This window comes from Gymnoscopelus microlampas (assembly GCF_963454915.1).
Source record: "Gymnoscopelus microlampas genome assembly, chromosome: 5".
In the NCBI taxonomy this organism is placed as follows: domain Eukaryota; kingdom Metazoa; phylum Chordata; class Actinopteri; order Myctophiformes; family Myctophidae; genus Gymnoscopelus; species Gymnoscopelus microlampas.
The window spans coordinates 20819883-20835694 of NC_139942.1; the positions used below are offsets into that span (position 1 = coordinate 20819883).

A 15812-nucleotide genomic window follows, 5' to 3' on the forward strand; every position below is an offset into this window, starting at 1 on the left:
CGTTGCCAGATTCTCTGAGAGAAACAAGCAACCAGGTCTAGGAAAAACAGCCCAAAAGAAGCGACTATGGGCCACATGAGCACGTTAACACATACATCAGCTATTTGAAAATAGCAGATCTACAAGCTCACAACGCGTTGCGATGCGACGCGCTGTGAGCTTGTAGATCGGCTATTTTCAAATAAAATCTTGCGGGGAAATTATAATGAGCATATCTGGCAACCCTGCATACTACAGCATCACACAAAAGTATTGAAAGCGTTTTGAGCTTGTAGATCTGCTACTTTTTTATTTGAATCCTGAAAAGTAAGTACGTTTCAGACGTATGAAGTTTCCCACCCGACAGAGATAATATGTATTTATGTGTGTGTGTGTGTGCGTGTGTGTGTGTGTGTGTGCGTGTGTGCGCGTGTGTGCGTGTGCTCTTGCACATTGTGAATCGACGTCTGCATGCATGTGAACGTACATGCGTGTGAACAGCTAGCGCACATAATTCCTGTGTGACCTTTTGGATGAGGGTTAGACAAAATGAACTACTGAGGGGAAGAAAAAAAAGACTCCATAAGCCATTTCCATTTTTTTCTAAAGCTACCATGACTCATTATAGTGACAGACAGGCCCCGTAGAATTCTGCTTAATGGGAAAGGGAGGTGGACTTGGAGCGAAATGAAGATGTGCTGAGTGAAATGCAGAGGAAGGAGGGAAGGAAGGTAGGAAGGAAGCTATGATGACTCTGGATTGTTTGATTGAATACTTTTTTAACACGATAATTAACAGTTGGTAGTACAACCTGCAGCTAAGGTTCTGGACAGCAGCTATAATTCTGGACGTCAGCTATAATTCTGGACATCAGCGATATAGCTCCAGTTATAGCTGTGGACGTCAGCCATGGCTCTGGACAGCAGCCGCCTGTGGAAGGTGAGAGGGAGTGCCTCAGTCTCAGGAGTGTCGTTGAAGTGACTTTCACACGCTCTGTGTGTGTGTGTGTGTGTGTGTGTGTGTGTGTGTGTGTGTGTGTGTGTGTGTGTGTGTGTGTGTGTGTGTGTGTGTGTGTGTGTGTGTGTGTGTGTGTGTGTGTGTGTGTGTGTATGGGTCCACGGGCAGTGACTCACGCTATTACCTCAGCTCTTCTCAGCTGGTAGGCTGAGAGGAGTCGCCCCACTCCCACACCACCACCATCATCATCATCATCACATCTCCAAGACGAACCCTTGGCTCTCCACCCCGTTCAAGCCCACTCACTGCTGTCGCCCAGCCCTGCGTTTGGAGCCTCCTCCACTCCACTGCCGCTCCTCGCTCTCGTCCTCTTCCTCCGTGGCTCCATCCATAGCAACACCATTACGGTGCCCCTGCAGGTGGTCTTATGCATCTGCACGGCTCCTCCGGTCAGCACTTCTCAGTTGCACTCCAGAGCAGGGGTCTCCAACGTTTTTTTTTTAGGCCACGGACGGACCCCTCAGCAGAGAGAGATGAAGCAGGGACCCCCACTACATTGTATACAATTGTGTTGCGGATTCAACTTTTTCATCGATTTCATGGATAGCTTCGTCGACGTATCAGTGTTGTGTAAATCAATGTTTTTTGTGTATTTCAGACATTTAACCACTTAAACCCTCAATACTATAAGTAAACTTGTGGCCTATTATATAGTTGCTTCTTTTTGGCTTGTTTTCCTAGACCTGGTTGCTTATTTCTTTCACAAAACATGGCAGACAACGTTGAAAGTGAGGAACAGCGCCATTTACCCTAGAGATACATACAGTGGACGAGCACAGTATTTTGGGTCGTCTTTAGATCCCATATTCTGTGAGGACATTGAGCCCTCATTGGCTAAAGGACCAGCCAATGAGGGAAAAAGTCACGCAAAGCACTTCACTAGCTTGCGTGTGTAGATAGAGACCAGGTCTGCAACCTGGTAAAAACAAAACGGTTCCTATCACACAAAGATTTGGTGGCCCCCCTTGTAGGTGTGTGTGTGTGTGTGTGTGTGTGTGTGTGTGTGTGTGTGTGTGTGTGTGTGTGTGTGCGTGTGCGTGTGCGCGCCGGGGGGGGGGGGGTCTTATGCTACGGCCCTCTCCTGACGGAGGGTTTGAGTGTGATCCAAGATGGATTATGATGTCCGCTCCCTGCCAGGCTGAGCAAAGCATTTTTATATGAATGTGCTCTCAAGATCAGTCACAGCAGCCCAGCACTGGCAAACTCATCTCTTTGGATTCTCGCGCTGCGCTTTGTTCCTTCAAGCAAATTTCTTTATGCCCTGATCTTTATTGTTTGGCCTCTGTCTCTTTTTTTTCCGCCCTTCAAAATGGATCTAATCATTTTAATGTTGCGTTTGATCGCGTACCCGCACAGGCACTAAGCCTGTTAAATCATTAGTCTCAGCCCTGTGGTGGAAATGACTGGATGGAAATAATGTGCCAGTGTATCAGTAACCTTTACACTAGATTCATAACCCATTCAATCCGGGAAACGCGTCTCTGTCATTTTAGATGTCTTTGGCTAATTAAAAAAATAGCAGATATACAAGCTCATTGTGAAGATTTGTGCAACATTTTTGCATGTTTTTTAAAGCGAACATTTGTCAAATATTTTGTTCCAGGGACCTGCAGAAGCAAAGATTTGAGTTACAAATGTTTGCTTTAGAAAAAATATGATTAAAAAATATGCAAAGATTTGCACACATTTTAACGATTTTTCAAAAATAGTAGATCTACAAGCTCATAGCGCGGCACTCGGTGCCGCGCTATGAGCTTGTATATCTGCTATTTTTTTATAGCCAAAAGAAATCTTAAAATGACACAGATGCGTTCCCGGTCTTAATGGGTTAATAAAGCAATTTGAAACAGGGTCCACACCTGCCATATAGCAAGGGTGGAAAATTCTTCATTAGGGCTTTCCTTTCATGTCGGATTCCTTTTCACACCTCAAGAGTCCATTTGAGGCTCTGTTTTATACCGTATGTTAGTCTGATGTTTCGGCCTAAGTGTTTCCTCTCTCCCTTTCATTAGAAAGGCATGAGTCCAGTCTTTTTCTGGGATTCAGCAGGTTTCACTTTACTCCAGTGCAGTGGTGTAAAGTAACTGAGTACAATTACTCAAGTACTGTACTTAAGTACAATATTGAGGTATTTTTTTACTTTACAGGAGTATTTCCAATTGTCAGTACTTCTACTTCTACTCCACTGCATCTCAGAGGCAAATATTGTACTTTTACTCCACTACAATTATTACTAGTTACTTTGCAGATATAAATTATTATATTGTAAAAGATACATTAACCACTTACGTCCTATATTTTATACATAGGCTGTTTGAAAATGGCAGATCTACAAGCTCACAACGCGTCGCATCGCGACGCGTTGTGAGCTTGTAGATCTGCCATTTTCAAACATTTTTGTACTTTTACTTTTGGTACTTTAAGTATATCTTGATGCCAATACTTTTGTACTTTTACTCAAGTAACATTTTCGAACACAGGTCTTTTACTTGTAACAGCTTATTTTAATATTGCAGTAATGCTACTTTTACTTGAGTAAAAATATCTGAGTACTTCTTCCACCACTTACTCCAGTGGGATATGGCTAGACGTGTACGCGTCCAGCCAGCTGGGAGTGGGGTGAGTGTGTGTATACCACACCACCAGCACCAGGAGTGAATACACCACAGCACCAACAGCCCAGTGGCCTTGTGGTTAGAGTGTCCACTCCGCTCTGAGACTTGGGGGGGTCGGGATTCGATCCCTTTAGCTGAGTCACACCAAACACTATAGAGATGCTATACCCAATGCCTCGTTGCTTGGCACTCGGCATCAGCAGTTGGATTGAGGGCGAGTCCCTGTGTCATGCTATAGCGCCATGTCCAGGGGTTGTACCGTCCTGCTTTGGTTCTAAAAGTGGGGTCTGGGGACCCCCAGGGGTCCTTGGGGGGTACCAGGGGGTCCCCAGCAAAACTAGTTAATATGGCGTTACTATCATTTTTACCATATTTTATACTTTGGCTATTCAAAAATAGCAGATCTACAAGCTCATTGCGCGGCACCGAGTGCTTGTAGATCTGCTATTTTTGAAAAATCCTGGCACATTTTTTTTTGATACAGGGGGTCCGCAGCTTAAATTTTTTTTGGGGGGGGGGTCCTTGACATGAAAAGGTTTGAGAACCACTGCTGTACTGTACATCCATCTGCCTCACTCTACACAAACAGGAGATAGGCTTTAGAAGACGTATGGGGGCCACAGGACTCGGCGAACTGTGGCTTCCCAAGGCTATACTCAGTTACTAACCATCAGCAGCAAACGTGAACACACCACACACGTAAAAAAAAAAGCCACTTTATAATTGTGGTTTTATGATAAGCGCACCGAGTGGTCTGAATGTTTTGGCGTGATGCTGAACATGCTTATTCAGCATCACGCTATAAAGGGGGGACCCTGTGATTCATGCCACCAATAAAGACGAGACTGATGGGACTGCAGGGCAAGCCCCCCCCCCCCCCCTTGAGCGATGCCCAGGCCCAGGGGGGCCGTCTTTCAGTCTGACAGCATAGCACAGTCGACCGAGCCAACGTCTCTCCACAATCTCCCCTTTATGGTTATGAACCATCTGAACCAACCCCCCCCCTCTCTCCCCTCCAGTCCTTCTCTCTCCCCCCCCCCACACTCCACAGTGTCTCCTCTGCCTGCCCTTCTCCTCTCCTCTCCTCATGCCCCCCGCCCCCCACCCCGGACGGCCACCCTTGTGGCATGTGTGGAATTGTTTATGTTCGAGAGTTTTGATATAACCGGGCTGCCATCTTAATTACTGGCATGCTGATGGAGAGATGGAAAGCTTGCTCTCTCTCTCTCTCTCTCTCTCTCTCTCTCTCTCTCTCTCTCTCTCTCTCTCTCTCTCTCTCTTCTCCTCTCCCATGCATTCTCCCTCTCAATTACTCCCCGCCCCCACCTGTTAGCCCCCCTGACAGGACAACACTGACAAATCTGTGTGTGTGTGTATGCGTGGTCGTGAGTGCGTGTTTGTGTGTGCGCGCGCACGTGAGAGAGCGAGGCGGTTTATCAGGACAGTTTTTTTTCCATGTATTCATTCCTTTTGCAGGAGCAATATATAACGTCTCTCCTTCTCGTCGGGTCAGGCTAGGCCTGTCTGTGCTCGCTGCTAGACCTGAGTCACCCTCGCCGCTTTTGGACATCCAATATTGTTTGGTTACGCAAGCGAAGTGTGTGACATATCCACAGATGTATTTATTGGCCTATTAATAGCCCATTACCTTCAAAACTCGTCGCTGAAAGGTTAGAGGCAGGGGAGATTGTATGACATTGCAGTTCTTACCCCTCTCCCCCGTAACCCAAGCCGGGGCAGTGCTGGGTTTGGAGATGGCCCTGTGTATTCCTACTAATTAACCCAGTTAAGACCGCGGGGAACGCATCGGTGTCATTTTTAGACTTCTTTGGCTGTTCAAAAATAGCAGATCTACAAGCTCGTAGCGCGGCACCGAGTGCCGTGCTACGAGCTTGTAGATCTGCTATTTTTGAAAACTCTTGAACATTTTGTGCAAATATTTGAATACATATATTTTTTAAGGGAACATTTGTAACTCAAATCTTTGCTTCTAGGGGTCCCTGGAACAAAATATTTTGAGATGGGGGGGGTTCGGCGGCCAAATACATATCATTTTGGGGGTCCTTGACATGAAAAAGACCACTTTTTTTTTCAGAAAACTGTTAGGATTTAGTAGACATTTGTAGAATCCCCAGAAGCAAAGATTTGAGTTACAAATGTTTGCTTTAAAAAATATATATATATATATTCAAAGTTTTGCACACATTTTTACGATTCTTCAAAAACAGCAGATCTACAAGCTCGTAGCGCGGCATGAGCTTGTAGATCTGCTATTTTTTGAATAGCCAATAAAATAAAATCTTAAAAAATGACACAGATGCTTTCCCGGTCTGAATGGGTTAAAACAAGGATATGTAATCCACACACATGTCACTGTGTCACATATCTGCGCGGTGACCTGCGTGCAACCCGAGCCCCACGGCGGGATTAAAATGCTTCTCCAGAGTAGGTGGTTGGTCGGTCGGGGTCCGGACGCTCCCGGCTGATTCCTCACACTGGGAAAGGCCAGCAGTCCTGTGGTATGAGAACAGTGTCTCCTACCTCATTATCGCAATATTACCGTCTCATCTGCCACATGCACGCACACACGCACGCACATGCGCGCACATACAGTACACACACACACACACACACACACACACACACACACACACACACACACACACACACACACACACACACACACACACACACACACACACACACACACACACTAGGGTTGGGATCCTTTAGGATTTTAGCGATTCCGATTCCTTAACGGTTCCATTTCATGATTCCTGTAGATAAAAAATAAAATAAAAAAACATTTAATTTTGTATTGCATGCATCTTATTGTAGTGGTTCTCAAAGTGAGGTCCAGGGACCCCCTGAGTTACTTGAGGGGGTTCCAAATGGACATACAGGTTTGTAACTCTGAGGGTGTACGAATGGTCCATTTGTGGTGGTCCTTCAAATTAAATGGTTTGAGAATCTGACAGTGTGATAAAGCCGGGTTCGGGAGACCCTGTTCCTCCGATCCCAACCCTAACACACACACACACACACGCACACACACACACACACACACACACACACACACACACACACACACACACACACACACACACACACACACACACACACACACACACACACACACACACTAAACCAAAAAAAAACGAATATACTTGAGGATATTTGTGAACAAGTAACATACTCACGATGGAGTCACTCAAAAGCAAGCATATACACCTGCCGGTACCTCAGGGGGACATTAATGAATAGATAACTCATGCTGATTGTAATTTAATTGTACGCGTTTCCTGAAACAAAGCAGTACAATAAAGCCATAATATGAAATGTAGTCCCTGCAACACACCAACCCCCCCACCCCCAACCACCCCCACCGACGCATGCACCCACTCACCACTTGGACATGCCACGGCTGTCTGGTGCCACGTGTCCTTGCTGAGCCCTGGCAAGACGACTTTGGTGGCCTGGCAGTGGAAACCCCCTCACACACACACGCACGCACGCACACACACACACACACACACACACACACACACACACACACACACACACACACACACACACACACACACACACACACGCACACACGCACACACGCACACACGCACACACACACGCACACGCACACGCACACACACGCTCATGCCCCCTCATTCCCAACAGGGAAGTGGCGAGCAGATCAGGGGCCACTGGTTTAGTATAAGGGAGGGGACACCATAGTTGTGGCTTAAATCATGGAATGGCCTGTGTGCTTATTTTTACCCATTAATTATTGTGGCAGCGCCACCGCAAGTGACACTTCAACTGTAATTGCCCCAGAAAAGCACCGGGTTGCCATGCAGAGTATAAAGTGGAAATAGCCCCATATGATTAACCCACTAAGACCGGGGACGCATCTGCGTCTCATTTTAAGGTTTCTTTGGGCTATTCAAAAATAGCAGATCTACAAGCTCATAGCGCGGCACCGAGTGCCGCGCTACGAGCTTGTAGATCTGCTATTTTTGAAAAATCTTGAAAAAATATTTTCCAGATTTTTTTCAAGAAACTATTGAGATTTAGACATTTTTTAATTATCGCCTCAGGTCTTAATGGGTTAAAACTCTTGTCGTCTTTCAGAGAGAGAGAGAGAGAGAGGCCTCGGTGTGCAGCGCTGGTGGTAAGAGCCTGTACAATGTCCCATTACAGCAGTGGTTCTCAAACGTTTTCATGTCAAGGACCCCATATTGATCCCAAATGACTGGCTATGGGGTCAATTTGCAGAATTGCCCCTGTCGTCCAGGTTCCCCAGCAGCCCTCATAGCATAGAGCCGAGCCCATAAGCATATCGCTACTTGCGCTATTTGTTGCGGTCATGAGTGTTTGTTTTTTCATGAATCTGTTATTAGTTGTCATTACACACGCATCCATGCCACGAGCCGCCACAGTCTTGGAAATCATGTTTTGGGGTGAGCGTTCGGCATTACTGCCAATCAAAGTGACTGTACTGGCCAATCACAGCGCGTCTTTTCCGGGACTTGGCAAAACACTACATAACAGCATAACATCTGTTTAGCAGACTATGGCGGCTCGTGTGGGACAAACAAGGCATGGATGTGTGTGTAAAAAAAAAAAAAGATGTTGACCCTAACAAATAGCACAAGTAGGGTGGGCTCTGCTCTATGCTATGGGGACTGCTGGGGAAACTGGACGACAGGGGCAATTCTGCAAATAGACCCCACGGCCAGTCATTTTGGATCAATATAAAAGTAAAAAAAGGCTATATGTTATTTTAGTCCAGACTTGTCCTTTAAAAACGTATACATTATTAAAAATGTTCCAAGAATGTTCAAGATTCTTCAACATTTATCAAAGTAACATTTATAAAAAATGGATAAAGTTGTGATGCTATATTAACACATTTTGCTGGGGACCCCCTGGAACCACCCCAAGGACCCCTGGGGGTCCCCGTACCCCACTTTGAGAACCACTGCTGTGAAAAGTACCATAAAGTCCTGTAAAAGCCCTGCAAAACTGAGCTCTACAGGCAAAGAAGGCTCATGTAGTTTGACAGAGATTGTTGATGGTGTTTTTGGGGGCAATTCAAAAGATAATGGCTTTGCACAAAAGAGACAGAACTACGTTTCCCAGGAGGCTTTGTGGTGGCGAGGCCTGTGACAGCGAAATGATCGCCACCCACGAATGTGTCTGAACGCCACCGTGGTCAGAGCCCCATGGCTCGCACCCCCGTGGTCAGACAAGGAAACCCAATCACGCCAAATGCAATCACACAACAGCAGTGAAGACTTATCCAGTTATCTTTGGGTTTTCTTGTTTTTCTGTTCTCGCCTTGTTTTCCCAGCCCTGGAAAAGGAGTGCAAGAGGGAACCCACAAGGAATGATTGTCCTTGATTTATCATAAGACCCCCGAAATCAGATCCGCCTGAGAATAGCGTATGAATATAGGCAGTGGTGTGAAGTAACTAAGTGCATTTACTCAAGTACTGTACTTGAGTACAATGTTGAGGTAGTTTTACTTATACTGGCGTATATACTCCACTACATCTCAGAGGCAAATACTATACTTTTACTCCACTACAATTATTTGAACACTTAAGTTACTTGTTACTTTGTAGATTTGTATTATTATCATTACAAAACATACATTACTCACTTCAGCTCTATATACATTTCAGCCATTTGAAAAGAGCCAATCTACAAGCTCACAATGCGTCGCGATTGTGAGCTTGTAGATCTGCTATTTTCAACGGATTTGTATACATTTTATACATTTGAAAACTTGTGAAATGGGACATTCTGCATAATGAGTACTGTCTACTTGTGGTACTTCAAGTACATTTTGATACCGACACTTTTATACTTTTACTCAAGTACATATTTAACCCATTAAGACCGGGGACGCATCTGCGTCTCATTTTAAGATTTCTTTGGGCTATTCAAAAATAGCAGATATACAAGCTCATAGCGCGGCACCGAGTGCCGCGCTACGAGCTTGTAGATCTGCTATTTTTGAAAAATCGTGAAAAAATATTTTCCAGATTCTTTTCAAAAAACTGTTGAGATTTAGTTTTTTTTAAAGAATCGCCTCAGGTCTTAATGGGTTAATTCCAGACTTTCACTTGTAACAGAGTATTTTTACGTTGCAGTATTGATTTTTTTTTGACAAAATGTGAGTACTTTTTCCACCACTGAATATAGGAGGAGATACCGAGGGAGACAGAGGGAGAAAGAGAGAGAGAGAGAGAGAGAGAGATGCGGTCTGCTCTGCAGTTTGTCAGGGGGAGCGGCGTGGATAGAGGTGGTCTCATGTCCTCAGTGCCGCGTATCCGGAGAGAGGGAAGTGTGTTTGAACCAACAGCCATGGAGAGACAGGGAAGCGCTCGGGGGGCCAAGGGGCCAAATGAATCCAGATGTACGGCCATGTTCACAAGGTGGAGACCACTCGTACAGTAGTTGTTTTCCCTTTCCGTTCAGAAGAAGGAAGGGGTCGGCCCGCTTTTTGTTTTTTTTAACCCATTAAGACCGGGAACGCATCGGTGTCATTTTTTTTTATTTTTTTGGGCTATTCAAAAATAGCAGATATACAAGCTCATAGCGCGGCACCGAGTGCCGCGCTATGAGCTTGTAGATCTGCTATTTTTGAAAAATAAATTGCAAATCTTTGAAGATATATATTTTTAACTCAAATCTTTGCTTCTGGGGGATTCTACAAATGTCTTCTAAATCCTGACAGTTTTTTCTTTTTTTTAAACGTATGTTGCTATATTTATATATCAGTGGTTCTCAAACCTTTTCATGTCAAGGACCCCCCAAAATGACCCCCATCTGAAAATATTTTGTTCCAGGGACCCCCCCCCAGAAGCAAAGATTTGAGTTACAAATGTATATACATATATATTCAAAGATTTGCACACATTTCCACAACTTTTTATTCAAAAAATAGCAGATCTACAAGCTCATAGCGCGGCACTCGGTGCCGCGCTATGAGCTTGTATATCTGCTATTTTTGAATAGCCAAAGAAATCTAAAATGACACAGATGCGTAGCCCGTCTTAATGGGTTAATTCCCCCCCTCCTTTTTATCGTTTTCCGTTCACTTTACTTTCGCCTCTCTCTCTCTCTCTCTCTCTCTCTCTCTCCACCTCTGTCACTCTCCTGGCAGAGAGAGAGGCGACTATTTCACTCGACAACTATGTCTTAAAGGTTTAATGGTCGCGTCGTTAAACCCCTTTGTAAAATGTACACCCAATGTAGTTCGCGACCTTAGCGAGAAGCGTAACAACGATGTTATATCATCATTGTGCTCTATAAACACTCTGCTTTTGATAAAAAAAAGTCTCATTTTGACCCGATCCAACAACATGGCTCTTATGGATCGCCACTATGTCACCAGGAGGATTGTGTAGCCTGTATAGCCCCCGGGGGGCCTTGACGTGTTCACGCCATATTGTCGTTGTCGGGCGCAGAAACCTCTTATCTCCATATTCTAACCTTTTTTTCCCGTAAATTAGCGCCCTACGTGATCACACTACAACGCAGTGGTGGAAAAAGTACTCAAATTCTTTACTTAAGTAAAAGTACCAATGTTACAATATAAAAATACTCTGTTACAAGTAAAAGTTCAGAATAAAAAATGTACTTGAGTAAAAGTACAAAAGTATTGGCATCAAAATGTACTTGAAGTACCAAAAGTAAAAGTACAAAATATTTGAAAATAGCAGATCTACAAGCTCACAACGCGTCGCGATGCGACGCGTTGTGAGCTTGTAGATCGGCTATTTTCAAATAGCCTATGTATAAAATAGGGCTGAAGTGGTTAATGTATGTTTCATTATATCATAATTTATATCTGAAAAATAACTAGTAACTAAAGTTTTCAAATAATTGTAGTGGAGTAAAAGTACAGTATTTGCCTCTGAGATGTAGTGGAGTAAAAGTATTGGAAATTGGAAATACTCAAGTAAAGTACAAATACCTCAAAATTGTACTTAAGTACAGTACTTAAGTAAATGTACTTAGTTACTTTCCACCACTGCTACAACGTCACTCAAAAGCATCAAAAGCTCAAAACGCGTCGCTTCGCCCCCCGAGCTTGTAGATCTGCTACTTCTATTTTTGAATTTTGAATCCTGAAAAGTACAATTTTGGACATAAGGTTTCCACCCGACAGAGACGATGTACACCTGTATACATGTGTGAGAATGCTATACTCTTCTAGCCCTGGCATTGGCCAGACTGATAACGTGGATTCACTCTCACGTAGCAGTCTGGACTTCGGCCCATAGGGAGCGAGTGTGAGAAATCAGAAAATGATTTTGATGCTTTTCGCTGTTACACACTGCCAGAATTATTTCTGGCCGCGTTTGAACACTGCCAAGATTTTTCATTGAAAAAAAAAAAGTACTCAGGAGCCGATATACAGAATTTTTAAGTTTTAAGTTAACAAGGAAGTGGATGGGAGTCTATATCTTCGAAAAATCATATCTCCTTGGTATTTGGGTAAAAAAAAAAAAAAAAAAAGTAAAAAATAAATAAATATATATATATATATATTTTTTTTTTATTTAAAAAAAAAGTCGTTTTAGTCGTTCTTGGCAGGCATGGCTTATGGACAGAAGTCGTTTTAGTCGTTCTAGGCAGGGAATGAGTTAAGCGGACAGCAGTTGAAACGCAGTCACTGATTGGCCCGATCGTTTTCAGATTTCTCATACTCGCTCCCTATGGGCCGAAGTCCACACTGATACCGGGGAGGAACATGACAGTGGATCCACGTTATCAGTCTGGCCAATGCCAGGCTAATATTTTTCATCAACTTTCCACCTTCGATCAAGATTTTGTTTCATTTTTGAATGTAATTTAACCCATTAAGACCTGGAACTGCGTCATTTTTAGATTTGAGCTGAAAAGCATTATTTTACCCTTTGGGCTATTCAAAAATAGCAGATATACAAGCTCATAGCGCGGCACCGAGTGCCGCGCTATGAGCTTGTAGATCTGCTATTTTTGAAAATTCGTGAAAATGTGTGCAAATCTTTGAAAATATATATTTTTAAAGTGAACATTTTTAACTCAAATCTTTGCTTCTGGGGGTCCCTGGAACAAGATATTTTGATGGGGGTCCGCGGCCAAATACATATCATTTTGGGGGTCCTTGACATGAAAAAGATTGAGCACCACTGATATAGAAACATACGTTTTTCAGAATACTGTTGAGATTTAGGAGGGTTAAACGGACAGCAGTTCAAAGGCAGTCACTGATTGGCCCGCTCGTTTTCTGATTTCTCATACTCGCTCCCTATGGGCCGAAGTCCACACTGATACCGGGGAGGAACATGAGAGTGGATCCACGTTATCAGTCTGGCCAATGCCAGGCTAATATTTGTCATCAACTTTCCACCTTCAATCAAGATTTTGTTTCATTTTTTGAATGTCATTTAAAGCCTCTCCCCGTCCCTTGTGTGCAGAATGTTGTTCATCAGAGACCAAAAGTCCACCAAACCACTGATGATGTGAACTGAATCGTCCAAAATTCATACAGAGAGAGACGGAGAACGTAAGGGGAGGGGGGGGGGGGGGGGGGGGTAGAAAGAGAGAGAGAGCGAGAGAGAGGATAATATGGCATGGCACCGGGGAGCGTAGTGATTTTGTAATAACATCGTGTGATGCCGTGTAACTCAAGCCTCTGGGCACATTCTGTGGCTGAATGTCCTGTGGTTTTGAGCCTTGTGGCTTGGCGGACAGACAGACAGACAGACGGACGGACAGACAGACAGACAGACAGACAGACGGGCAGGCATGCAGGCATTCAGACTGGCAGGCAGGAAAGCAGGCAAAGCACACACTGGCAAGCGGACAGGCCTCAAACTGGTACCAACTCCACAGCGAGCTGCGCTAAACAGGCCTCGGACGGACATACTCGACGTTTGCCGTCTCCCCCTCTGGTCACTCTCTGAACTTCACCCACAGCGATGGCCGTGATGCGGCGTTCATTTCGCTCTAGTCCTTCCATTGATCTCTGCCCGTGTCTCTGCGTGTCAATGGGAAAGCCTGTCTGTCTGCCTGTCTGTCTGTCTGTCTGTCTGTCTGGTACTTGGACCAAGTCTCTGATTTGTCACCCTTGACCTTAAAAGGAATAATCCCTGTTAAGAAAATTAATTCTCTATCTCTCTCTCTGTCTGTCTGTCTGTCTCTCTCTCTCACTCAGTAGAAACCATTTGTGCGTGTGCGTTCGTGCTTAAATGCGTGCGTGCATGTGTGTGTGTGTGTGTGTGTGTGTCTAGGAGCCGTGCCGTGTAGATTATGATGATGGTGTTTTGTGGCGCGTTACAAATGAGCGCTGGCCCTTTACTGGCCGGTCGGGGGACTCCCCCGGTGTTACGAGCAGCACTCGTATTAGTTAGTGCAGCTGTTGAGCAGGACGTGACTGTTGTTGTCCCTCTGTCTGTGCATGGGCTGGGAGGAGCTGCACACGCACATACATGCACACACGCACACGCACACACACACACACACACACACACACACACACACACACACACACACACACACACACGCCACACGCTCGCACAGTTTACACGCAGGAGTTTACTGTGGGAAAGAACCGATGCCTGATGGATGAACATAATTGCTTTGTTCTAGTGAGGTGATTATATAGAACCCAGAGTCCCGAACAGTGCCTGATGAATCACGTTATTTGGGATCCGTATGCAAGTGTGCGTGCGTGCGTGCGTGTGTCTGTGTGTGTGTGTGTGTGTGTGTGTGTGTGTGTGTGTGTGTGTGTGTGTGTGTGTGCGTGTGCGTGTTGCGTTGGCACTCTCCTCCTGTCTCAGTTTCCCTACAGTTGCTGCTGTTCCTCCATGTCCTGGCATGCTTTGGGGCTGACATCACAGCCCAGAGGAGTGCACTGTGTCCGGCACGCACACACACACGCACGCGCGCGCGCACACACACACACACACACACACACACACACACACACACACACACACACACACACAGACGCGCGCCCACGCACACGCATACGCGCACACACACACACACACACACACACACACACACACACACACACACACACACACACACACACACACACACACACACACACATACACGCACAACCTCGGGAGAGATGGGGAATGGAGAGGGAGTTGTGAGACCAGGAGAGCAGGAGGGAGGGGGGGGGGGGGGGGGGGGGAGAGAGAGTGATGAACAGAGACAAGAGAATGAGGAGAGAGAGTACAGAGAGAGAGAGAGAGAGAGAGCAGAAGGAGATGACAGAGGGTACAGGACAGGTCAAGGCTCATGCATCATGATATGGTAGAGGTTTGAACTTGCAGGCTGGATGGATAGGGACCACAGTAATCCTCTAACCTTTTCACGTCAAGGACCCCCAAAAGGATTATGTATTTGGCTACGGACCCCCCCCCCCGTCTCAAAATGTTTTGTTCCAGGGACCCCCAGAAGCAAACATTAGCGTCTAAATGTTCTACAAGCTCGCAGCGCGGCACATGCTATATGAGCTTGTATATCTGCTGTTTTTGGATATAGACAAAGTATAAAATATGGTTAAAGTGGTTAAAATGATTGTGACGCTATGTTAACATTTTTTTTCTGGGGACCCCCCCCTGGTACCCCTGGGGGTCCCCGGACAGGCTGGATAGGGACTACAGTACATAATCCTTTGGTTGCTTTAGGTTTTCGTTTGTCTCAAGACAGATGTGTTGTCTCCCTACGATGTTTAAATGTTTCCGCGTAACAGTCTGGACTTCAGAAGCTCCGAACATGAAGAGAAAAATAAACAGGATGTCATGTCGTTTCCTCCCGTCCGCTTTCGACTGTCAAGTCGTGTGAATAACTCCTACTGGCAACCGAATTAGTCAAAGCCTAGCTAGCTACTGTAGCTGCTGCGTTTGAAATGTTTTTGAAAACATATGTTATTGAGCACTGTGCCGTGATTGGCTCTATGCACAGCAGCCATATTATCACTTCCTTCACAGGTGTTACCAATGATACTAATGAAGGCTCTGTTCCATTTAGTGTAGCACAGTGAGCCCCATAACTCTGAGAGTGTACAAATGGAACCAAATGGACCCTTACGGGTCCATTTGGTTCCATTTGTACACTCTCAGAGTTACACACCCGTAAGAGGCCATTTGGAACCCCCCTCAAGGAACCATGAGGGTCCCTGGACCCC

At 45.2% G+C, this 15812-nt stretch overlaps 1 protein-coding gene across 2 annotated transcripts in view; it reads left to right on the forward strand.

Moving 5' to 3' along the window:
* LOC311046047 (glypican-5-like) overlaps positions 1 to 15812 on the forward strand; it is a 237043-nt gene that overhangs the window by 44813 nt on the left and 176418 nt on the right. The window lies entirely within an intron of this gene.